The 23481-nt window shown below is 37.9% G+C and overlaps 1 long non-coding RNA gene across 1 annotated transcript; it reads right to left on the reverse strand.

The window, feature by feature from the left end:
• Window positions 1-6319: 6319 nt before the first annotated feature.
• On the reverse strand, window positions 6320-22491 carry LOC127489374 (uncharacterized). The gene is made up of 3 exons (XR_011386946.1): window positions 21204-22491; window positions 8519-8627; window positions 6320-7348 (listed from the first exon to the last, which is right to left on the reverse strand). It is a non-coding gene; the product is annotated as an uncharacterized lncRNA (long non-coding RNA).
• Between the last annotated feature and the right edge of the window lie 990 nt (window positions 22492-23481).

A 23481-nucleotide genomic window follows, 5' to 3' on the forward strand; every position in this document is an offset into this window, starting at 1 on the left:
ATTTGGAGATACTGCTAAGATGCAATGTTTGATTGTTCCTCAATAGCTTTGGGGTGAGGTCCAGGATTCTGCATTTCTAATAACTACCCAGGGTTACCTATGTAACAGATCTGTAGCTCATGCTTTGAAAAGCAAAGCTCCAGAGCAAACAGAAAATGGGCCTTTTATGGCCCTGGATCAGAAAATTGGAATCATGTCAATCCTCTAACAGTTACCAGAAGGGCAAATGTTCAGCCAGCTTTTGAAGGGAGCACAATCATAGGGATTTATCCTCAATGCTAAAGTACATAATCAGCTTGTTGTATTCACACCATCACTGGTTCCTAAAGGGTATCATAGCTTTTGTACTTGACACAGTTCTTGCCTCAGAGGAGGTATTACCAAGAACATAAGAGCAGGGGCTTTAGAGTTACACGATTTGAGTTTAAGTGGTGTATCCATTATCCATCATCCATTTGAACATGGTCAAAGTTTTCTAATCTATAAATAATTCTTTCTTATTCAGTTGTGAACCTGAGAAAGCAACAACTCTTCTGCTATATTAATGAGGGTAAACTCATCACTCAAAACACACACACACATACACACACACACACACAAACTCCTAAAATGTAATAGCTTAACACAATGAAACTATTTCTTGCTTGCATACTAGCTCAATAATGATGCTTGGCAAGCAGGTTTTACACTACAATGCGGAATCAGGATCCTTCTATCTTATGGCTCCCTGCTTCCCTATATCTTCAGAGTCCTCCCATTTTCACCTGTGGATAGGAAAATCATGCATACAAACACGCAGGGGGATTTATATTAGTGATGATGAGAAGCAGCACACATCCATTCTACGTGTTTTTCTGTTGACTAGAACTTTGTCGGCCCAACCTCCCCTTTAGTGAGACGGGAAGATGTAGCCTGTCTTTGCAGCCAGGACATACAGAACTTAAGTTTGGTGAATGTCTGTCCTTGTCCTCCACTAGACAGTTATTTAATTTATTATATTTGAAAGACAGAGTCACAGAGAGAGGTAGAGCGAGAGAGAGCGAGAGCGAGCGAGAGTTCTTCCATCTGTTGGTTCACTCCCCAAATGACCTCAATAGCCAGAGCTGAGCCGATCCAAAGCCAGGATCCAGGAGCTTCCTCACGGTCTCCCACATGGGTTCAGGGGCCCAAGGACTTGGGCCATCTTCTACTGCTCTCCCAGGCCGTAGCAGAGAGTTAGATTGGGAGTGGAGCAGCTGGGACTTGGACCAGCTGCCATATGGGATGCTGGTGCTGCAGGCTGGGGCTTTAACCCGCTGTACCACAGTGCTGACCAGCCCCCAGACAATTAAGTATTAATGCTCTAAGACACCTCTGGCATGTAACGAATTAGCTTGTCTCCTACATTATGTAGAATAGTGCTCTCTTTGTATTCTGAGAAAATTGAGGAAATCGTTACTCAAATAATTTTCTGTAAAGCATGACCAACTTTTCCAATATCTGTTGCTATTGAATGTGGACAGCAGATCAAATGATGAAACATGTGGAAATACTCTAAAGCTGCTACAGGACAGAAAAACAGGGAAAGCAGGCTGGGATGGGGAGAGGCGGTGGTGATGGTGGGAAGCACACAGGCTCTGTTTGAGGTGCTTGTCTGTTCCGGCATGCCGTTGGCCAGATTTCAAACTTTCTGCTCTATCGGATGACCTCTTAATCCTTCCAGAACTCACTGTGAAGATGCTTTCTCCATAGAGTTTTACTTATCCCTTTGCTCAAGCCCAACATGACAGTGATTTCTCTATAAACGCCCAGCAACATAATGTGTTCCTTAATTGGCACATTGCATGTGTGCAGTTATTTATTTATATACTTGTGCCCTGCTAAGAACAGAAGTCACTTTGTATTCCGCCCTCTTTTCTTGGCACATAGTTTCAGGCATTTGATTCATGTGTTTTGAAAGGTTTAATTTTTTTTTTTTTTTTTTGGTCAGATGGTTGAGAACTGTGTCTGTCTAACTTGAGGTCCCTCAAGCATCTAGGTACTCCGGGATTGAACCAAAGTATAGCCCCCAAAAACTACCTTACATTTTTCACCTGATATAGTTCATTCATTGGTGCCATCCTTACGCTACTCCTTAACCGCGCCCTTAAATTGGACCAGAAGGAAAAATAATCCATGAGGCATTTGTCCTAGGATTGGCATGCATAGCAATGATGATGTCAGAAACTAAGGTAAGCTGGTTGAAATGATCCCTGGGTGCTAAGATTTTCTCAGTGCTCTCCAAATTATGCTTCATTGTCATCTACATACAGCAGTAAATTTGGGAATAATTTGGCTTTGATACGACGGAGGAATACATTCTTCCATCACTCTGCCTTGTCTGAAGAATCAATCCTGTTGTTTCCCAGAATGGTTTGGGGTGATGGTTTGTGCCTCCAAATGAGCTCTGTTGAAAGATGAAGACAGGGATTGCTTTCTCTATCACTCACTGCCGAGTAAAAGAGATGAGAGATCTGTCATGCACAACCACCTCTCTCAATTTAGTTACACAGGAAAAATCAAATGAATGCATGTTTGACCTATTTAATCTCCTGAATTCTATGCAAGCCTGGTCAAGTAACTGACTATGATGAGCCTTCAGAAATCTATCCCTAATTTTATAGGTCCCCATGTTACATTTACTTAATAAACATTAATATCTGACAACTTTTAATTCATGTAAGTGTGCTCATTGTGATGAGGACTTTGGATGAACTGAGTGTTGCCCTTCTTTGCATCCAGTATCTGCTTTTTAATCAGCCACACACTGACAGTCTTTCAAGACATGCTCTGTTCAGGGCTGCAGTATTTTTATTATTGCTGGTACATGATAAATAGTAAAGATGCACCCCCCTACTAGAAAAACAGATTTATTAATAAATAGTGAACACTTTGTACTTTTGCAGAATGCCAAAGCAATTAGTGACAACAGTAGAATGATTTTCAATACCTACAAAGCTAAATATCATATTGATTCAAGCACAAAGCTTTCTCTAAATAACAGCCAATGAATTGTCTACTGTATTTGGTCAATTCTTTTAAATAACAGGTAGAAAAAAAAGAAAATACACCAGCAAAACTGCTTTGAATGTCTTTCCCTTTGGATTGGATCCATGAGCCAATTTGTCAATAAGGAATAACTGGCAGACTAACAAGTAAAACAATATTTTAATCTAGTGTTTTTAAATTTATCATCTCTAGATTTCATGTAAAATTGAGATAATCACTTGATTTAAAAACAGAGGGCTCACTGGGAAACAATGGAGCATTTAAATCATGAAATGTTAGAATCACAAAGTCATAGGGCTATGAACCAAAAGAAATTTAAAAATGGGTTAGCCTACTTCCTTCCTTTGGGAATGCTGTAACAGACCTACTGAGGACCTCTCCTAAGTCATGTACTATTTCAGAAGACACTTTGAAGTCAGTGAAAAGAACTGGTTGTCCAGCAAATAAGAATTTGTGGTCTCTCAGTATTTCTGCACTCCCCAGCTCTCACCATGTTCACTGCTGGGAGTGTAACTTCATTCATTCATTCTCCTACTATATTTTGAGCACTGTTAAAGGCATCAGAGGCAGTGAAGAACACACACAGAAAACACTCCTACCTGCATGCATCTTACTCTATACTTGAAAGACATCATAAAGAATTAAATGCTATTTTAAAAGATTTAGTTATTTATTTGAAGGTCAAAACAGGAGAGGGAGAGAGAGAGAGAGAATGAATGAATGAATGAATGAGAAATCTCCAATTCACAATTCTGGTTCACTCCCCAGATCATAGCAATACAGGCTAAATCCTTGTCTCCCACACGAGTAGCAGGGGCCTGAGTACTTCAGCCACCTTCTGCTGTCATCCCAGGTACATCAGTAGGAAACTGGATTGAAAATCAAGAACTCAAACCAGCACTCCAATATGGGATACCAGTATCACGATTGGTGATTTAACTCTCTGTATCACAATAAATTATATTTAAAGTGATAAATGCTATGTAGAAATGTAAGAGGAATAGGGTATACAGAGGAATGGCAAAATGGACTGATAGGTTTTGAATATGATGGTTAAGGGAAACCTCACTGATGAAATAATGAATGAGCAGGAAACTGGTGGGTGAGAAGAGGGAGTTATACAGCTCTCCAAAAGAAGAGCGCGCTGGATAGCGACTCAAGGCGGGACACTTACTCTCCTCGCACTTGTGCCTAGTTTTATTCCTCTCACTTACTTCATCATATTGTCTTCTTATATCACTTCCAGCTTCTGCACAGAAGCAACCTTTCATGTTTCCGTTGGGAACTAAGCCCCACAAACCAGCGCCTGTTTGCACCATGGCCCCCACGCCTTTGATCTGTGCCCCTTTCATGTCACTGCCCCCATTTCTACTCCAGCTCCTCTACTTGGTTAAGTTCATCTCAGGACACCTCGCGGCTCCCAGGTATGGAGGAGTCAGACTATTCTCTCCCGTCACATTCAACACCTGACGCTTATTTTACCCAATTTCTTCTCTGGAATTTAGTTCCATCTTAAGCCTAATCTTCCCTGCAGAGAACAATGAGGAAAAAAGGCTGTATGGACACAGGTTGCAAAGCAAGTCTGTGCATTGAACAGAATCACAAACAAAATATGCCTCTGTATTTTGCCAGTGATAACATACTGACTCTGTGCCAGGATTTCACCCTAGATGTTGGGTATACTGAGAAGCCTCTGTCGCCACTGATTTCACAAGAGTGTCCTTTGTAATAAGCGCAGCCATCATTCAGGGGGATGGCACTGGAGGGACTGCCCACCACCCAGTGAGAGAGCCATTGAGGGAGAAAGGGGAGACACAGACAGACAACAGACAGACATGTGGGGTGGGGGTAGGAGGCAGAGAATAAGAATGTGGCCAGAAGTGTGTTTGGTGCTACAAGGCAAGAAAGAACGGAAGATGTGTGATTTCTCCCAAGGAGTGGCTGCTTTGTTAGTATGACTCCATCTAATTGTGCTCCTGGAAAATGGCACAGCAATACAGCATGGAAACCATAGACCAAACCACAAAATAAAACCAACCCACGGACTCTTGCGCTCCTGCGGCTCCTCAGCATGACACTCACCCACCCAAAGGTAAATCATAAACACGCAAAGGAATCAGCAACATTAAGGCTTATACAGAATCAGATATCCTACTGGTGATGCTATTTTTCATTATCAACAGCAAAAATAAATTTTCTATGAATTCTATTTGTGGAAATATCAGGATGTATCCCTCTTTATCAATACCAAGTCCCATAATCTGCCCTAAGATGTAGCAATATCCATGAACTGGTTTTCCTTTCTGCTAATAATCCTCATCAATTTGCTTATATTTGTGCTTTTTTTTTTTTAAGACAACTTTTGGTAGATTAAAAAAAAATCTTTTGGTAAAAGTTGCGGAAAACATCTAGTGAGGAAATTTTGGCTGCTTTTGGTTAAAAAAATTGTTCTTAAAATCCTTTGCTTCTGATCAGTTTTACTATCTGAGAATTGTGCTCGCCATTTTTAGGAATTTTATACATGAGGACATTGTCACTGGAGTCCATCTTATTTCTATTTCTTTCCTTCCACTACCCTGCACATTCCTGTTAGTATTCCATGCATGTAAACTGCTTCACTGAGCTTCATTCCTGTTAAGTTTGAAGTAAATATATAGAATAATATATTCAGATATTAGCTTTTCTGGTTGAAAAGCTCTAATGAAAAAGGAATACCTGTGCCAAAGCAGGAATATTAAAGTTAGAAATGGAGGAGCAGCTCTGCCTAGATGGTGAGCCCAATTTTGCTCAGAAAGATAGGATTCAAATAGGTACAGTTTTCTAGAGTCATCATTTATTTGCAGGCTAACTAGCAAATGTATTATTTATTTATCCTCGTGTCAAATTATTCTCTCTGATGTGATTTTGAACATCTTGGGCAACATTAAGTCTGAATTCTTATCTGCTAAAACCCAGGGTTCTATGTGCACAGCCATCATTAGCTTGTCCCTAAAGCAGACACTGTAAAGTAGGATCATCAGGGGACCACATTCTTCTAGTGACCACACCATGCAAACCCCAGTGTCTGGCCCTGGATAGCCAGCCAGGTCCTGGGCAGGTGAAGATAACTTCCTTTCAAAAAGCGGAAAAATTCTGAGTCCTTCTACTCATTGTTGTTACAGACAGACAGACAACACTGCTCCCATGAGGAGCCAAGGTGGGCTTCAGACATTTATGTAGGGGAAAGACTTTGTGTTTGCAAATCAGTCGGTGTTTACTAAATGGGAAAGTTGTATCCTCTTTTCTCCCTTTTATGAGCAGTTTTAAAAATCTATTTTCTCTGCCTTTTTGACATGTTTTCCCCACTAGATAGAGTTCAAAATACTAACAAAGCCAAAGCGTGGAGTTCACATTCCAGCCCTGTGACTAGGTCCTTGCATTGCCAAAGAGTAACTGAGAGGCCTGTTTATGTGTTACGAAACCAGCTACCTCTGTTTCAAGGATTCTTATCTGTACCATGAAGTGTGTGTTTTCTCAGCTCTGCAGAGGCAGCCAAGTGTTCTTTGACCTTTGAGAAATGGAGCACAGCTACCAATTTTGCAGGTCATCCATTCTGTAGGGCAATGTGTGTCCACTCTACCTTCCACAGTTTTTGCTATCACCAAACTTTAATCTTGTGGGGCAGGAAAGCATATGATTAACAAAATGGGGAATTCTGATGACTTAAAAGTAAGGATGGAGAAATGTTCTATATGTATTGTAAAAATCTTATATTAATTACATCAACAGATATTGATTTCTCACAGTACCCTGTGCCATGCTTTGTGCTAAACTGCATGTCTAACTTCAGGAAGCTTGAAATCTGTCATGGAAATGTCCAAGTGCAGATGCTGCACAAGTCACCCTACTGTGATTTCAGGTACTTAAACTATCTTCAAGATCTTACTTTTCATCCAGTTCATCATGTTTATTGCTCTTCAGTCTACTCCCATGTCTCAAATTGGACATAGGGTCCTACACATAGCTGACAAAGATAACAGAAAAAATCTATTATTTAGATTCTATCATTAGGCCAAAAGGCATTTATTAAAAATTAGGTAGGAAATACAGGAAATAAAAGAGGAGCTCTGATACTTTGCCTTCACTCTCAGGGCTCATTAACTGGTTGAGGAGACAAAAGAAACACCCATAGGATATGTGCTAGCTGTTTTGGGATGTACAAGAGAAGAAGACAACAGACTGAAAGTACACCAACTAGAGGTCTTTGGAGTAGAGTTCAGAGCTGGCTTTTCCAGTGAATAGGGTTGCCTTCTTCAAACACACTTAGCCCCAGTTTTCTCATCTATAAAATAGAAAATACTGTATCAGTCTCATCTTCATGATAAGGTTACTGCAAACATAAGATATCACAGATATAAAACATTCTTGTATTTAATAAAGTGCTCTCAGTATTGTTTCAAATTTCAAAATTTATTCTGCGAAGAAAAAAGAACCTACCACCATAATGTATGAGTTGTACAGTCAGAGCACAAATACACACACACACAGTAGCATGTTACACATCTAGATATATTGAATACAAGAATGAAATGCATAGGTGAATTTTGTCCAGATTCCTTCCTGGTAGACACACAGATCCAGGTGGGTACTGAAGGAGTGAGGGAAAAGGATTTGCCACCCATCTGGGAATCCATCCCACCTGAACTCTGAGTCCCTGAACCATGGTTACCCATCGTGGTTGCCCAATGCCCTTTCAAAAGAGCTATTTTTCAGCTTCCCTTTGGCTAGAGAGGTCCAAGTCCTCTGGAAGGCATCTCTTTGATGCATCTGAAATGGCTGTTTTGTTAGACAAACAGTGGAAGAAATGAGCCACTGCAGTGATTTCATAGGGGCAGAGTTACCTCCATTACAGACTGAAGACGTCACTATCAGAGGCGAATTCATTATAACTCTATTCACTTAGAAACAAAATGTCATTTCTCATGACCGACCCAATAAATGAAGGGTAATTACTGAAAGTACATAAATGATAGAACCAAAAAGTGTCTCCTGATCATGCTCATGCAAGAAGCAATTTCACATATTTAAATAACTGAGAACTGGGTAAAACACCTCAACACAGACCAACCACTTTGGACACAGAGTTGACATTAAAGAACTTGTTAAATAATCAGTCTTTTGAGAGATCGTAGGCTTTTTGACAGCTGCTAAAATTCTAATGTGAATTTCACTGTCCCTTAGGAAGTATTTAAGTTATATTGAAATTTATCTGAAGAGCCAGAAATCTGGAAGATATAACTGAAAAAGCCTACAGTGGCCCTTTGTCTTTTCAACCAAGAGCTTTGACCCTTTTCAACTTCACCAATGACTTCCCATCATTCCTTCTTTTCAAGAGTCTCAATCCTCAATGGTACAAAGATAATAAATAGTCCTCTGATTGCTTGTAATGAAACATTTATACAATTCTCCCTATGACAGTCAAGTCAAGTCAAGTATAGGATTCAATGCTTACCCAGGAACCACCAAGTCAGTCCTTTATGGCTTTCTGCTTTGGACGATTGAATGCTCAATTTTTAAGCATTGTTCTTATTAGGAAAAATTATTCTGTCAAGCACTTCTCCCTGAGAAAAATATGTATAAATGACTTCTTATTCTTGAAATGATGTTGCATACTTTTCTAAAACTGTATATATCACTCAATGATATATGATTAGAAATTACAAGTCCCATTTTCCAAAGGTGTTTCTTCATTTGCATCAGCAAAAAAAGAAAAAAAAGAAAAGAGTACTCATAATTGTCCATGCAAATCAAGGACTTTCATATGCAAATGCTTATGTGTGGATATAATTATTCCACTCGACTACATGGATTGAGGTTTTAATCTGTGATACAAATAAGTGTGTAAATACGCATTTGTATTTTTAGTTCCACTTGAAAAAAATATTGCCCATATGTATAACTATTAATAGGAACAGAAATGAAAGAACCAGTAAGGGTCACCTGCTGTATTCTAAGATAATATTATTTTCACCAGCCAACACATTGCTAACACGCCGGCTTCCACTTCTCACCCCCATTCCCTGTTGCAGAATTTTGATCATGGGGCCAGACTTCATCAATTATGAGAGACTCACTCTTTGCATTTTAGTTCCCACTAAGTCTATTCATCCTCCAGCCTTCCAGACATGCTTGATCTCTTATTATTTTTTGACTCAGTACCTAGTACGTGACTCAACCTCACATAAATCAAGCTGTGCAACTTATGCTAGGGAAGTGGTGTCACTAGCCCTGCCTCAGAGAAGTTCAGTTTTAGACTAGCCGCAATGCTTGTTATTTAAATGTTTACACATACTGTCTCATCTGTCATATACTTTCTGAGAAATCAGTTACCCCAGGGAGAATAATTTTTAAGGAGGTGAGCTTTTGTTCTAGAAATCCAGCCACTCAGCCAACATAAAACTCAACACTTGTATACCACAATGAGCTAACAACTCACTTTTGGGAACCTTTTTCTCTACACGATGAAGCAGTACAAAAAGACAGATCTATTTACTGGAGAAGATGCTGGTGCTAATTGACAAGGTGGCTCATTTTCGTCTGACCCAGAGAGAATATTTTACTGGATGGATAAATTATGCAGTGTTGTCAAACCATGAGCATTTCTCCTACCTTCCCTGATCTCCCAATGGACAGTGAAAACTAATGACTGGAATAGATTCGCCTCCTTTGACGACAGATCACATCCTATTTTTACAAAATTTAAAAAAGAGAAAGATTTACAAGTAGCAGCCAGTGATTCTCCTATTAGGAAACTTGATGATATAAGCTGTGACAATTTTGTCAATCTGAAAGTGTAACTCATGGTCTGAATAATTATATTTGTCTAGCTTTCAGGGGCAAGAAGAATCTGAGATGGTATGACCTAGATGAAAGATAGTGAAATTTCTAGAACAACTTAAGTGGTTTAACGGGGGCAGCAAGAGAGAATACTGAAATACTAAGCATCATTAGAACAAGCCACTGAAGGAATGAAGAAAATGGCTGATTCTGCTGAGAAAGCTAGGAATACTAAAAGATTTAGGAGTCTCTCAGAACTATTTGAGAGAAGTGGGAAGAAGGATTGGTGAGTGTACAATTGTTTGTGTCATTGTTATTGAAATACTATTTCAATCTTTATATTGGTGTCACTTAGCTTAGAGCATGTGAATTTTAATAATAACAATATCGCCAACTTACACTCAATCAGTACAATTAAACCTTCCGAGGCACTTTCATGGGTAAAGCAACATTATTAATTTTGCTAAAATCTAAAATGATCATTGGACATTCAAACCCGGTCCTACTTCAATCAAATTTAACCCTGGGCAACAGGAAAAAGAATTGCAATTGCTTATTGCTGAAAGAGCCACAGGAGTTCATGAAACTCAGTAAATAAAAAAGTTCATTAAAAATATTGGAAAACAAAAAAAATTTAAAATTTTATTGGATTCACACTTTCATTGTTCTATCTTATCCCCCTGCAGCAACAACACAGGTCCATTATCTCATAAATCTAAGCTGGAAGCCACAAGGCCATGCATGGATGATAAGGGGAGGTTTAGAATAAAATAAAGATCAGACGGTAAACGAAATATGTTGTTCAGGGGGGCACACTGTATATACATTGTATACATGCAAACACAGTGTTAAACCAGATTTCACTCTGCTTAGAAATGTGCATTTTTCATCACAGTGAGCAACCTGTGTATTAGGGTATTTTGCAGGTGACACAGACAAAATGGGAGGTGAATTCTAGGCTACCCGATAGTGTGATGTGTTGGCTCTCCATGGAGTTAGGGAAAACCACCAGCTGCACTTTACTCATTTAAGACAGGGGAATAATATAATTTTTAAAAACAGAGCAAAGTCTAATCCCCAGTACCTGACAATAGATTACCCCCTTCTTTTTAAAGAAGATATGGAGATATAATTCACCATCCATTCTTGTGATTTAAATAGATGCATTCAGATAACTTCTTAGGATTGTTCTTAATGGAACTGTATGGAAATCAGTCAAAAACATCAAAAAATCCAATATTAATCCCTCATCTGACACGCTAAAAGGGAGTTTGATCTTACAAACTGCCAACAAGCCCCCAGCCTGGCATTGTGCTATCCCTCTGATTTCCATCATAGACAATTTTATCTCTGAGAAGAGCCTGAAGTATAATCACATTGTAATACAACAGGGGCTGTTTGTACTTATAAGCCAACACTTCTCTTAGGGAAAAATCTCTCTTGGTCTTATACCCTACTGGGACTGGCAGGCCCACCAGCTCCTGCCACTCAGCACAAATACATCTCAGCATCAACCAGTTAATAGATACTGACACATGAAGTGCTTTGCCTTAATAGATCTGTATTTATATCTAGCTTGTTTCAAGTTCAATTTGTAAGGGAGCCTTATCTTGGTTGCTATCAAATATGCTACTTACCCTGCCATTTCCACCTGACAGCACCTGATGGTACAGATCTTATTGCAATAAAACCCACAGCTGCCTTCCCCACTTGCACATGCCTTCTGGGCTATTGCATTATCAAGTCTAAACTCACACTGCTTCTCATGCCCTTCCTCTCCTCCCCAGTCAACCTATTTATCAACAATGCCCTACTCAAAGGTCACCTCCTTTACCTTGCCTTTTTTGATCTTGAGATTCAATGTGCAAATTGATCCAATGCGCCTTTGGCACACTGCCTTTAAACCCATCAAAAAACTTGAGTATATCTCAAACTTAGCACCCATGATATTTTTGCCTTTATTTATTAATAACCTTGTCTCTCCCCTAATTATGCTTTAAATGCTTTGAGAACAGGAATTTGGCTGAGTCCATGTTTACAACCCTAGCATCTAGCATATAGTAAGTGCTCAAGGCATGCATGTTTAGGGAATAATTGCCCTAAATATGTAGTTTTACTGCAGGGTATCACTGATGAAAACATGAAGAATCTTTGCAAAAACAGGATGTTTTTTCTTATATCAGAATTTAGGGTTGTTAAAAAAATCTTAGACTGAAATCCGATCACAACATAGCAATTCTGCACATTTTCTATTTGCATTTTTGGTTCGGCCATCATTTCATGTTTGCTTTCAATGTTTTTCAGGAGCATTAAAAGTTTCTGAATAACACAGTCATCTTAGCAAGGCAAGAAGGTAAGCTCCAGCACCATAGAATTAGTTCGGATAACCAGGCTTATACTAAAAGTTACTTATATTAAAAATTGGACCTTCTCAGTCCTTTCACTCCACCAAGGGTTTGACCTTTATTGTGAATCGAGTATGAGTGAGAACATGGTCTTCCTTCCTTCCTTCCCTTTTTGTTCTTTCATTCATGTCAGTAATATCTGAGAATATTGCATGTGGCACATGTCTTATACCATGCAAAGCACTACAGAGTAAAGACCATTAAACCATCCCTTTTCTAAAGGAGTTGTCTAAAAAAGGGAATTCACACAAAAATGTGATGTGCAATAATAGGTAGTGATTAGATTAACACATGAACTGAGGAACAAGGAATTGTCAGGGGAGTGTTCCATATATAATCCCCTACAGTTTTTATAGTGCCTTCTGGGTGAACAGCAGATTCTATCATCTTTGGCTGCTAAACATACTTTTAATTGACTCCAAAAAGATCTATTTTCACTAATATTCTACAGGATCCTTCCAAATGAGGAAATAACACGTTTTCTATATTATTGAATATCACAGCACTTTCTCTGCCTTGTTTGAGTTTATGAGTTTTTCTAGCCCATGTTATTTTACCTTATTGATAAGATACTGTTCTACCATTTGTGTTGATTGTCACAGTCACATTGAATTGTTATGCAGCCAGATACCCTCACCCACTTTGACTTCATTGCCATTGTACAGAACATGCAACTTCTCAGCTAAATGTTTAATGATCAGCCACATATGACTATTTGTTCAATGTTTGACTTAGGAAACCTAGTGATAGGGTCACTATTATCATACAAGTGGCATTCAAAGGTCTAAAAATTGACTTCTGTCTCCTTTCCTCTTGTTCAAAATCTTGGAATCCAGTTCCACCAGTTGGTTATACAAGGCTTAGACTTGAACATGGAGGAACAGCTCCCACATGCACTTTTTCTAGGAAAATAAACGAATGTCATGGCCAATAGAGTTGTGTGTTTGTGTTGATGGGATTAAATGAGGGGGAAAGGTTTTTGGAACCAGATTAAAACCAGACGTTTGATGGGCATGGAAAGAAAACAGAAGCATACCTTATAGTAATTTTAGTGAATCACCAACAGTGGCTGGAGTTGAAAATGTGAGAAGGAAAATTATGGTTTAAAAAGCTACGGAGACAATTTTAGTGACAGCTTCTGAAATGGTAACTCAGCTTCTGTTCCACTCCTTCTTGCATAACTTAAGCATTTTTATTTTGGAAAAGTTCTATATAATTTAAACTGGAAATGTGAGTAAAATAAAGCCAAATGTAACCATTTTATTTCTTCTATTTGACCTTTTATAGGACTATTATTTTATCATTCTTTCTTTAAAATAGTCTAGTTGAGTTTGAGTTCCTGGTGTGGAATAAGAGAACTCGGTATTCTATAAACATGCTGAAATACCAAACATGCTAAATCCTTCACCCAAGAACTAGCACTGGAAGCTAAAATCTAAATGGAAAACCTGCCTAAATCATTAGCCATAATTCTCTTCCTTTGTGTAACAGCTGGAGTCTGTCTGCAGCAACACAAGGTCTAGAGATATGTCTAGAAACTGTCAGAAATTGGCATGTATATACAACTTGTTCCACTTGATCTCTGGGGACCATTAGTCTCGTTAGTTAATCATTCTGAGTTGAAGACCAATTATCTCCAGATTATGTCTCTTGTATACTCTTGTAAAAACATAGCAAAGCCATCAAGTTGCATTTGGGAATCCCTGAGCTGTGTGAGAGAACACTTCCTTTCTTATTTTTTTATTTATTAATTTAACACAATTTAGAAGTTCCTTGTGAGCCCGTGGCATTGAGAAACAAAAATAAAGAAATGACCAGTGTGATATGATCAGGATGGATGTTAACAAGTCTCCTCCCCAACAAACACCATGAAGATGTTTAAGACTGTCACAAACCAAATTTAGCCCTCTGGAAATGGACCAGAAATTGAGAAGTATTTATTTATCAAAACTATGGAACTATAAGCAAGAACTAAAGGAGTCTATGATGTGCTCCCCAGGACTGTTCGTATCCCTGCTTCCCTAAGTGTGATAGTTCAGCCAGGGAGGATCTGGCCATTGAAACCATCGGCATCTTTGCCACTGCATGGGGGAGATGAGGGGGAATTAAACTTGTGATGTTGATGGAAATTAAAAAGCAAGGACCCATAGCTCCACAAGTCTACAGTGCAGTTCTATGTAAGGAAGTCATGGACTCAGGAACTAAGCAGAGTGTTAGCAAGGAGTTCCAGAAGAGGGATAGCCATGGGAGGCTTGTCCATTCTCTTGTATATTCTGGGAAGACCTGGGGATATATAGTCATGTACAGCACATCCTGAAGTGGGCCCTAGTCACTGATATCTCTCTGCAACATAAGAGCAGGTCCAGAGGAAAGCAAGAGGGACTATAAGAGAACTAAACCAGGGAAGAGTTGAAATAAACCTGTGATATGGGTGTGGTCTCCAGGCCACATACAGACCCTTTAGCAAAGAATGAAACATTGAAAACCATTTGAGCATATCTCCTTAACATTTCTTTCTGTGAAGATATAGGTCCATCCCTACTAATTGAAAATTAAAGCAAAAAATATAAAGGACTTGAGACATCAGTATCTGCACATGGTGCAGAGAGATTTCCTAGACCATTCTAGGCAAATTCAGTGTTTATTAGTATGCAAGTGAATAAAATTAATTACAGTAGTATTCAAAATAAGACCTCATAACATCTAAGATATCCACTATTCAACAAAACAGTATGATATATGCAAACACTAAAAAAGTGTTATCTATATCCAAGAAAAAGACTATCAACAGAAACTTCCTTTGCATGTGGACTTAGAAGTTGGATTTATAAAGAGAATCGAAAATGAATCTTGATATGAATGGAAGGGGAGAGGGAGTGGATAAGGGGAGGGTTGCGGGTTGGAGGGACGTTATGGGGGGGAAGCCATTGTAATCAATATTCTGTACTTTGGAAATTTATATTCATTAAATAAAGGTTAAAAAAAAAGAAGTTGGATTTGGTAGCCTATGATTTTATTAATTTCATTTTTATTCTTTTAGTTTCTCATTTAATCCAGGTTTTGTTATTTGAGAGGCATAGAGACTGAAAAAGACAAATACAGACATACAAGAGCTCCCATCTACTGGTTCACTTCTCAAATGCCCACAAAGGCTAGGAATTCATTAGACTGAAGTAGGATGCCTGGAACTCAACCTAGTTCTCCATGTGGGTGGCAAGGATGCAATTACTTGAGCTACCACCAGCTTCAAGGAGCACATTAGCAAAAAGGTAGAGTCAAGAGCAGAGCCACGACTTGAATCCAGGCACTCCGATGTGGCATCTTAACTTCAAGGCCAAACACCCATCCTGTAATAAGCTTATTCAAATAACAATAAGAAATTGAGCTTAAAGAATGAAAAAAAGTATGAGAGGTTAACAAATACAGAACCTCAGTAGAAAGAAATCATTTTTTAAAAATGAGTGAAAATTTGGCTCAGTGGCTATGATATCACTTGTGATCCCTGCCTCTCATATTGGAGTTGTCTGCATTCAAGTCCTGGATCAACTCCCAACTCCAGTTTCCTACTAATGTACACCCCGAAAGGCAGTGGGTAGTGGCTCAACTATTCAAGTCCCTGGCACCCATATGGGAGACACAGCAGGACTTCAGACTCCTGGATCTGGCCTGGCACATTCAATTCTGTTGTGAGTATTTGGGGAGTAAACCAGGAGATGGAAGGCATCTCACTTTATCAAATAATATTTTTCAAAGTATTTTTTTTTAAATTTGAAATTCTAGATGAGAAATAGTATATCCAAAATTAAAATTACTAGAGGGGCTTACTGTAATCTTTGATGTGACAGAAGAAAAAAAATCACTGAAGTTTAATATAGATGACTAAAAATCACAATCTGGAGAACAGAGGAGAAAGATGCAGAAATAGAAACAAAACATTTGAGATGAATAAAACAATATCAAACACACCAACAGATATGTAGTGCACTTTCCAGAATGAATAAAGAAAAAGGATAAAAAAATCAACAAAACAATAGCTAAAAATAAGAGGCTCAATAAAACCTTAGTGGTATAAACCAAGTCACATCTAGGCATTCCATGAGCAAATTATTGAAAGACAATCTACGATGGGAAATCTTTAGAAAAAAAAAAAAGCACAACTCACTACATACAGGAGACAAACATAAAAAGCAGCTGACTTCTGATGCAAAACAGTGGAGACTAGAAGGTACTGGAATTATATATTCAAAGTGTTAAAAGAAAAAATGTTAAACATTTTATAATCAGAAAATTATCAAATAATGTTAACATTAATATGAAATAAAGACATTCCCAGAGAAACAAAAGTGAATATATTAATTCCTATTAAATAAGACTTAATAAAAATCACTAAAAGAAATTTAAGTAGAAAGTAGTAACACCAAAGCTAAAAGAGGAAATAACACTAGAAATGGTAAATGCTTTGGTAAATAAAACTCAATAGTTTATATTTTTGTCATCTTCTCTTAAATTTTAAAATAGATCCTCTGGACTATAGCAAATACATACAACCTAGAAAGTAATGTTAATCCAAAGAGGAAATATAGTAGGACATTTGGCACGTGTAAAATGTTGACAACTAAAAATATAGTAAAGGAGAAACAGGAGAACAAAAACTAAACCAAAAACCAAAAGTACCAAAGTGGAGATAAAAACAAACACAAAAATAATCACATTAACCATGAATGGACGACACAAGCTCAAACAGCAGATTGTCAGACTAGGTAAAAAAATATCAAACTCTACTAAATTCTGTTTATAAAGGAAGCAAATGATGTTCAAAGAAATAAGTACATTGAAAACAAAATGAATAAAATATATAATATGTAAGAAATAACCATAAGAGCTGAATTGTCTATTTATACTAATATTTCTTAAAATTTACATACAAGAGAGACATTTCATAAAATGAAATATCAATACACTAAAAAGGCATAAAATTATAAATGCATAAAACATAATAGATAGTTCAAAAATACATAAGGCAAAAACTGATAGAAATGAAGGGAAAAACAATCATAGCAGTTTAAAATGTCAATGTTCCGGCTGGTGCCGCAGCTCACTAGGCTAATCCTCCACCTTGCGGCACCGGCACACCAGGTTCTAGTCTTGGTCGGGGCACCGGATTCTTTCCCAGTTGCCCCTCTTCCAGTCCAGCTCTCTGCTGTGGCCCGGGAGTGCAGTGGAGGAAGGCTCAAGTGCTTGGGCCCTGCACCCCATGGGAGACCAGGATAAGTACCTGGCTCCTGCCATCGGATCAGCACAGTGCGCCGGCCGCGGCGGCCATTGGAGGGTGAACCAATGGCAAAGGAAGACCTTTCTCTGTCTCTCTCTCTCACTGCCCACTCTGCCTGTAAAAAAATTAATTAAAAAATAAATAAATAAAATAAATAAAATGTCAATGTTCCAGCACTCTGGCCTCAGAATCAGTCCTTAAGGCATTCAGATCTGGCTGAAGAGCCCATGAGAGTATTTTAGGCATGGAAAGCCAAGACACTCTGGCGAAAAAAAAAAAAAAAAAACCCTAAATGAAAGATCTCTGCAAGTGAGATCCCAGTGGAAAGAACGGGCCATCAAAGGACTAGAGCCTAGGGAGATTTCTGACGCCATAAACAAGAGTGTCAAATTGTTAAGTCAACAACAGGAGTCACTGTGTACTTACTCCTCATGTAGGATCTCTGTCCTTAATGTGTTGGTCAATGTGAATTAATGCTATAACTAGTACTGAAACAGTATTTTACATTTTATGCTCTGTGTGGGTGCAAACTGATGAAATCTTTACTTAATATGTAATAAATTGATCTTCTGTATATAATGATAATTGAAAATGAATCTTGATGTGAATGGAATGGGAGAGGGAGTGGGAGAAGGGAGGGTTGCGGGGAGGGGGGAGCCATTATAATCCATAAACTATACTTTGGAAATTTATATTTATTAAATAAAAGTTTAAAAAACTGTCCATGTTCCCCTCTAAATTTCATAGAAAAACTAGAAACAAAAGCAAGGATATAGAAGACTTGAAGAACCCCATCAGATCTTACCCCAGCCAACGACAAACACTTTAGTCAATGTCTATACAGTATAGATTTTATTCATGCACACCTGATCATTATCCAGAATAGGTCAGTTTGTGGACCTCATAACAACCCAATAATTTGAAACGATTGAAAGTACACAAATTATGTTCTCTGATCACTCAAAATTAAATGAAAAATCCTGAAAATAACCAAATCTGTGACAACTTCAATACTTGGATATTAAAAATCCACTTCCATAATCCATGGATCAAAGAATAAATGATAAAACAATTTACAGTATTGAAATTATGACTATGCAACACATCAAAAATTTATTAAAAGAAGCTTATATCTTATATGAAAACCTGCAACACTATATGCCAATATAGGAAAAGAAAAATAAGCCACAAAGCAATATCCACCTTAACAATTAAACAGAAAAGCAAATTAAACACAAGAAAGAAAATAAAAATTGAAGTCAATGAAATAGAAAACAGAAATATGAATAAATCAAGCAAACCAAAGTTCATTCTTTTAAAACATCTACAAAATTGTCAAACTCTCAGAAAAAATGACTAGGAAAATAAAGTAACAAATTAGCAAGTCCATAATGAAAAAGGAGCATCATTAACTTCTCCAAATAAGTTTTAAAGCACTATAACCATTTCTTAGCTTAACTGTACTTCAACACATTAGACATGCTAAATCATAGAAAGACACATATTGCCAAAATTTACCCAAAAGAAAGAAACATGAATTCTGACTAGATTTATGACAACTAAGGAAATTGAAGTAGCAATTAAAAGCTTTCTCTCAGAAAATTTCATGCCTGAGTGGCTTCACTGGTGAATTTCAACAAACATTTAAAGAAAGAACAATATTTGTCTCCCACCAGTTCTTCCATAACAGCATTGAATACTCCCCAAGTCATTATGTGAGACCTGCATCATCAAAAACTTTCTCATCAAAAAGGTTTACTACTGATCAGTGGCCATCACGAATACAGGTGCAAACATCTAACAAAATATTATCAAATTTAATTCAGCAACATACAAGGAAGACGGTTCACTATGACCATGTAGAATTTGTACCAGAAATACAAGATTTTCTAAACATCATAATAGCCCTCCCATACTGATGAAATAAATGGAAAAACCACCCAATCATACCAATAGATGCAGAATCCGCTGTGAGAAAATTTCACCCTCTTTCGAGATCTTCCTTAGCCTAAAAAAATGTAAAAAAAAAAAAAAATGTAGATAACATCACACTTAGTGGTTAAAAATTGAATGCTTTAAAAATTAGTCACAGGGCAAAGGTGTTCTGATTTGCTTTCTCTACTTCTATTCAACATTGCACTGGTGACTCTAATAGCACATTAAAGCAGAAAAAGAAAAAGGACATGAAGGGGAGGAGGAAATGGAACAGGGGTGGGGGGAGAGAATAAGAAAAGGAGAAGGATAATGAGAAGACAAAGAGAAAGAGAAGCAAAGAAAGAAAAGAGAGCAAGAGGAGAAAAAGGAAGATATACCTGGCTAAATTGAAAAGGAATCCAGAACAGAAGAAATAAAGCTGTCTTTAGTTATAGGTCTCACACACACACACACACACACACACACACACACATACTAAGAGAATGAATAGATGAGGTTAGCAGATAAGACCAATATCCAAAAACCAATTGTAACTCCATATAATAGCAATGAGGAATCAGATATAAAATTAAATGGACATTTCTACTCAGAATATCACATACAAGAATATACATAGGAATGAATTTCACATGAGATTGTGAGATTTGTAAGTATCATAAATCATTACTGAAATAAATTAAATTGAAAAGACATTCCATGTTCATGGATTGAAAGACTTAATATTTCTAAGGTTCAGTTTTCCCCAAATTGATCTATAGATTTAATCCACCCCTTGTCAAAACTCCAGCTGAATCTTTCAGAAAATAGCAAACTAAGTTTTTATGAAAATGCAAAGATCTAGTAAAATCATAACAATTTTCCAAAGTACAATGAATGTGGAGATTTGCACTACCAGATTTCAAAACTATGAAAAAATATAGAAGACAGAATGGCCTTGGCATAGAGACAAGCACTTAGATCACTGAAACCAAATTGAGTGCAGAAATAATCCCTTATATATTTGGTTGCTTTTGACAAAGGCAATCCATTTGCCTTTCCAATAAGTAGTCCAACATAATTAGATATCCACATGCAAAAAGATGAATTTAGATGCTTAATGAACATCATGCATAAAAATTCAAAATCATTCACTGATCTAAAACCTTTCAAAGAAAACACACTAGTAAAATTATAAGAACTTGGAATATGAAAATTATTCTTAAACAATACCAAAAAGTCAAGAAGAATATTAAAAATACCAATATCAAAAAGAATAGAAGAATGATAAATTGTACTTCGTTAGAATGAAAAACGTGCACTTCAAAAGAAACCATTAGGTCTGAGAGAAAATATTTAGAAAGCACATATCTAATACAAGACTTTCATCCATAGTCTATTATATAACAGCACATAATATGCAATATAACACATCATATATGTAATAATATGTGATTCAGTAATGGTAAAATAGCAATGTATGATATAATGCATAAAATTCAAAATTAAGAAAGCTAATTTTTAAAAATTATCAAAAGTTTGTATACTCAAGGAAGACAAGACAAATGCTTTCACAAAAGAACTCATGCAAATAGCTATTACAATAATGAAAAGCTGTTACATGTTATTAAAAATGATTATGATCAGGAAATCTGAGCATACAAAAATTGGACAAGGTCATGGAAAAAAAAGAAGCAGCACATACTGACAGTGGTAGTGTAAAATGGTGGCAACACTTAAACAGTTTCGCAAGAAGTACAATATAAACTTACCAGAGGACGCTGAAACTCCACTCAGCCGTCTATCCGTGAAAAATAAATGTGTCCACACAATGATTCACAATTATAGCCAAAATCAACACAATCCAAATACTAAATAGTCAGTGGATAACAAAAAGTGGACTATAACTATACAATGAACTATTCAGCAATACAAAGGAGCGAAATATTGATAGAGGCACTTAAGAAATGTTTCCACTGAGGGTGGGAAATGGAAGAGGTATAAGCTGGTGGTTTTAATAATTGTAGATTTTTTTTCCTTTAGAAAGTTGCAACTGAATGCTGGCCTCATTATAGGAATTTGGAAAAAGTAACAGATGTTCTTTGAATAGAAACCTGCTGAGACAAACCATCCCAAGTATCCAACCAGGTAAATGGACGGAGTCATGACTGACACCATTTCTTACCTGTGGAGTTGCACTGCTGCTCTCCAGATCTGAAGCTTTGCTTCTGAAGAGAGGCGCAACAGCACGTCAAGGAGACGTTTCTCCCAAAGCCACAAAGCTGCTTGGGGTTGCTGTGAGTTCCCGGGTCGAAGCCTCTGGGAGAGAATCAGAGTCCAAAGTAGGCACCGCAGTGAGTGGAGAAGTGAAAGATCCTGGGAAGGGAAGAAAGAGAAACACCGGACAACTCAATCAAAGACATTGTGAAATCCTGAGGAGCAACACTGGCGTTGAACCCAGCAGAACAAACACATTTTGGAAGCCTTTAAGAAGCTCACAGATGTATAGAGGATATAAATGTTAACAAGTAACTGTGGATATGGGGAATTCAGTCCTTGGAAGGAAACAACTTCTGCTTTTGCCACCAATTTTTGCAGATCTCAACAATTAAAATGGATGCTTATGCATCAAAGAAAATTCTCCAAATCTTGAAATACAACAAAACTTTAGAGCTGATTTAGCAAGGCTGTTTCTGGGGGAAAATTTCTTCTCTCAGCAAGGAAAACAGTTTGACTGAAAGTGCTAGGAAAACGGAATCAAGATGGTTTCAACAAACAGACGTGCTTTCTGAGAAGTCAGGGTGTGGCGGCTGGACCACAGCAACCAGATGGCTGTGTGGTTTCAAAGATCACCCAAACGTTTTCTCCATTTCTCCTTCTGTCTGGATGCCAGCTCCTATCAAGCCATTGAAAACACCTGGAGCTTCCATCGTGTACTTACTTCACGTGGAGACCATGCCTACTGGTAGTTCCAACATTCGCAAGATTCAGGGTCTTCTCAGGGAAAGGGGCTGACACTTGCCCTCTCTAAATTTGGTTCACAGACTGGAGAAGCATGAGTACAGAGTGAGTGGGCTCACCTTCCCCACTCCCCCCACCCCCGAATTTGCTGTGGTCTGGCAGTGTGAGGTCGTTAAGAACATAAAGTCTCCATACCGGCTCAGGATGACTGTTCTGAAAGAAGTCTTTATAGAAAGACGTACTTTTTACCAGAAAAAATAAGCAACTGTGTACAAGCATAAGAACTGACACTTTTCTACAATGTTGTTTCTGAGCTATTTCTCTCTCACACTTTTTTTTTTTTTTTTTTTTTTTGAGAGGCAGAGTTAGACAGTGAGAGAGAGAGACGGAGAGAAAGGTCTTCCATCCATTGATTCACTCCCCAAATGGCTGCTACGACCAGCACACTGCGCCGATCCGAAGCCGGGAGCCAGATGCATCTTCCTGGTTTCCCACGCAGGTGCAGGGCCCAAGCACTTAGGCCATCCTCCACAGCAGAGAGCTGGACTGGAAGAGGAGCAACCGGGATAGAATCCGGTGCCCCAGCCAGGACTAGAACCTGGGGTGCCGGCACCGCAGGTGGAAGATTAGCCAAGTGAGCTGCAGCGCCGGCCTCTCTCACACTTTTTTAAAATAAAATGTTTCTTGGCTCTTGACATTATCCTATCTTCATTCAACCTTATCAGACCTCTTCTCTCCACCCACACTACTTTCAAAGACCAGGTTTTTGGAAGCAGCAAGTAACAGCCCTTCTACACTCTGTGCAGATTTGTGAGTATCTATTAAGCAAGAGATCACAAAGGGATGAATTACCCTTGGAGAGAAAGCAATACAGGAGTAGTCAAATATGGCGGAAAAGGAGGAAAACGATACATTTTATAATTAGAGGCATTTTAATTGATCTGCAGAACACAAAACTCTCTTGACAGATATTTTGAGTAATCAACTTTCTTTACCAAGTATAGGATCCGAGTACTTCTGATAATATATTATATTTAATCATTTTCCCTTTTACACATAATGGCACATTAACCACGAATAAAGAATAGT

This window comes from Oryctolagus cuniculus, chromosome 2 (genome assembly GCF_964237555.1).
Source record: "Oryctolagus cuniculus chromosome 2, mOryCun1.1, whole genome shotgun sequence".
Classification (NCBI taxonomy): Eukaryota; Metazoa; Chordata; class Mammalia; order Lagomorpha; family Leporidae; genus Oryctolagus; species Oryctolagus cuniculus.